The sequence below is a fragment of the Magallana gigas genome, chromosome 6 (assembly GCF_963853765.1).
Source record: "Magallana gigas chromosome 6, xbMagGiga1.1, whole genome shotgun sequence".
In the NCBI taxonomy this organism is placed as follows: Eukaryota; Metazoa; Mollusca; class Bivalvia; order Ostreida; family Ostreidae; genus Magallana; species Magallana gigas.
The window spans coordinates 25,759,383-25,763,713 of record NC_088858.1 but is presented as its reverse complement, the minus strand read 5'-3'; positions in this window follow the sequence as shown (position 1 = coordinate 25,763,713).

Genomic DNA, 4,331 nt, shown 5'->3' with positions numbered 1-4,331 from the left:
TTGAACTGGCCTTTATCAGCAGAAAACTGGCCAAAAATGTTGCCAACAAATATAAAAGCAATAAATATAAAGTCCTACATGTCATTTTGTTTGAAAAGTATGCCTACAAGAACAGGAAAATGCCTTTTTAATCACTCAGGACAGCTGTCGAACTGCGCAGTTCAGACATATTTTGAAGATTTAAAAATCTGAAATATTATGAAGGGGGTTTATTGGTGTCCTCTCTCTCCTCTAAAATAAACATTCATTAGAACATTGTTGACTATTGATATGTTGAATAAAGACGATCATTACAAACTGAAAGATAAATGATAACCCGTTGCCGATTTTACAAATCTATATTATGCCTTTAGAACAAAATCTGTCACAAGATCTTATGATAACTGTTTTACAAAAAAAACAACAACCTACTTAGGTAGGCGTTTGGATATATCTTTGGGAAAAGAATTACCTATCTTTATTCACAAGCTTGTAGAACATTTAAACAACTGTAATTCATATTTTTAAAATCATTGTTATTTGTTGCTCATTACGCATCGGTTTCATGGATACGAACCAATGCATATCCACATGCATGTAAAAATAACACATACAGTTAATATTGATCCAACAAAATTGATTCCTCGGTAACCGATTCTGAAACTGTATCTAAATGAGATGACACATATCTTCGACAGACACACGATCAGCATAGAAATGTTTGAAATGGACCGTGCCACAAATGAAACAAATTAAATATAGCTCGGCAATAATGTATTATTTAGACTTTAGATAAATAGACTTATTTTACGGTTGTTTATGAATGTAAGCATGTTCCTGTACATGTGTTTTGATTTATTATTGTGATTAAAGTTGTATTCTATCTTACACATGTTGTTTGTGACAGGAATTCTTTCCTTTAGAAGATTAAAATCAATGAGGACGTAGTCTTTTTACAAAGTTTTCCCAGTTTAATTTTCATTTTACAGTCATGGATAGGGACTTTTAAGCACAGATAACACTTAAGAATAACTCATTTGTAGTATCTGAATTTAACCCTGAAGTATTTCAGTGTTTGCAAGGATTAGTAAATAACGTTTAAGTACAGCAATAGCGGTTTTTCTTGGACAATAGATTTTCAAAAGAGAAAACATTATAAATAAAAAGTCTACATATGCTAGTAGACATGATTTAAGAAGGTTTGATGGTCGTAGCCATTTTTAGACTGTATTGATCTCCTATTGGAAGAAAATATGTATATTAATATGTAGGCAAATATTTGAATTTTAAAGGCAAAATATATGGATGTTTTCTTTACTGTAAAATAGTTCATAAAAGCTAATTAAACAAATCATATCACAAAATTTGTATGTAGATCTGATGGTTAATTTGTTGACCATTCAGCCTCCTTAAATATTGATGGAAAACATTCAATAGTTGCTATGCATTAGCAATTTTATACTTGTTACGTCCTATCCTATTTGGAAAACAGCAGGACTAGGCCCAGTCTTCATACAAATTTAGCGTCACACAAGCGAATTTACAGATCACGAATTTCAATATTCGTTATTCTAACAGTAACACCCCTTTTTAATAGTAAATATTTACATGAATATATTTCTTAAGCAACTTTTCTTAAGAAACTGACAGGGCTGAAATCTACACGATCCAGTTTTAACCAGTTTGTCGATTGGTTGTAACCTTCGGCAACCTATAACAAAACTCACGGACTGCACGAAATAATCATGATGATGTCAGACTCAAATTCCCATTTAAGAAGACTTGGCTAAAATGATTTTAACGCGGGTCATGTATTTTTTGCTACAACGTGATTTGGCTAATATTATTTTAACGCGGGTCATGAATTTTTTTTTGCAATGTGGAGCTATTTTCACATCCAGTATGAATCATCAAAGAAGGCTTTTTATTCATTCAAAAGGAATGCGACCATGTGTCCATATAATTTACTGAAAGCTTACTTGATGCCATTACATTTTATGAGGAGAAAAGTTCGCATTTTAAACGGGCATGGTCACGATTTTGGTCAAATTCTATTTTCATGCTTTTATTATTTACAATACTTTAGAAATGCATTTCTAATGATCAAATAAAATTTGAGAGTCATTCGTGGAGTTATAAGCAAGATACAGGGCTCACAATTCTTTGTCATGTAAACAAGGCTCGTGCCCTGTTTTTGTTTACATAGGTTCAAAATGTCAGTAAAAATTCTTTTTCCAGCTTACTTGTCCATCTTTTTTTATTTATTTAAAGCATAGATGAACATTTCCTTACGGTTTCCACATTCGTTTTAGGCTTAAAACTGAAATTTTTACGTCAACGTTCAAAATGTAAACAAACGCCTTGTTTACATAGCAAAGAATTTCAAGCTCTGTAACTCGCATATAACTAAACAAATGACATTCAAATTTCAGTTGCTTATTAAAAATGCCTTTCTAAAGCAATGTAACTATTAAAATCGGAAAAATAATTATTGATCAAAATCGTGACCATGCCCCTTTAAGCAACATAAAAACAATTCAAGAAAACATATTTAGACATTTATAAAAATTTCGGTAATTTTTTTAATTTCTTTAGTCAGTACGATGATGTAAGGAAGTAACGAAACATATACTGGATCAGGATTCAAAAAAAGTTTCAAAGTCCGACAAACATTTCAGAGAATGAGAGACTTAATGCCTGCATACTGTACATGTATATATGTGATAAAAAGTACAAAGGGAAAAGGAGAATTAGTAAAGAGCCTAGTCGCAAACAGTCTCAACGAAGAGATAAAACCGATGACAGAATGAATATATAGATGTTACAACAAGAGAATTGGGGCGAAAAGTAGAATAATGCAACGGGACTTAACCAGCTCCAGTGTTTCTGCTACTGGTATTACGAAAAGTAACCGTTGTTTTTAAAAACTGAAAATTATCGAATCCTAAGAGACTTCGTAAAGAGTCAAGTCATTTTACTGGAAGTTTGTAAACTTTCTGTGAGATTCACTTCATAAAAATCCACACTGTTAGCGAGATGTTCAAGAACATTGATAAACACAGTTATTTCTTTTTTTACTATCTAAACTATCATGGTTTTCAAAGATGTAGTTTTGCATTCCATGCTTCTCTAATCCCTACGATTTAATTGTTGATCGATATTTTAAAGAAGCGCTATTGCTCTAAAAACACAATCGTTGCGTAGATTACCTCTCCTTGCTACGATACGTATATTAGTCTTAGGCGCTATCTGTGAATTGTTTTTTTAATATTTAACTTTGAATAAAATGTGCAACACTATGCTGTGAATTATTTTTTTGTTTTTGCATCGTTATTTCATGAATTTGTCTTGATTAATAAAGACATAGCTAATGAAAAATTTACTGTAATAAATCTAAAGGGAATACACCCCCTTCCCCTCTTGACGACGGGCTTGGACAGAGAAATATAAGCCATGAGGGCGATAAAGCCCTTACTTCCGGTTGTTGTCTTTCTTAGTCTAAAACACGTGTATCAACGGTGTTTTCTTAATGAATAAAAGCAGCTATTTTTAATATGAAACAAACTGCACTAAACTTGTTTCTTGCTACTGTTTGTCAGCGTCTAGGCTGCGTTGAAGTGTATTCTGTCATTCATTGATAAATTTTTGGTATTTTAATTCAAACGTTTATTGTAAAAACAAGCAAAATGGTAAAGTTCATATATAACAAATATTTATAAACACTTAAAAAAGAATAAGGATATATCATCGTCTTTAATCAGACAGTGAAACAGGCAGTCATTAATCATACAGTGAAGCTTGACAAAATGAATCATGTTTAAAAATGTTTTTAAAAAAAAAGAGATGGTAATCTCTTTGTACATAATAACAAAGGATGTAATTTTCTTCTTTTTCTTGAGAATAAGCGTACAGTGTGTATGTATATAATTATGTATATTTCAATACCCTATAAAAACTCGCTGTGTGTGGGAGTATATAAGAAAGTTGTGTTCTGTCTATCTGTATGCATAATATAAAAAAAAAATAAAAAAACTTTTAAATTATTACTGATAAACAATGGAAAAAAAATGTCCAACTGTTTAATAACCGACGACATCAACTCTTTTGCTAACTAACAACACTTTTAAAAACAAAACATGTAACACTTATTAAACATGAAATTACAAGTTCAGGTAAAGTTCCATAAACAACAAATTGCTTTCAAAATTTCGAATATTTATTGTCAAAAAACACTTAAATATGTTTTCGTTAAAAATTCTTTCTTTGTGAGTCAACACTTACTATGTCAAAATTAAGTCTGTGATTGGATTTTGTCTCATCGAATGTGGCCCTAATGCTAGAGGAGCTGCTGG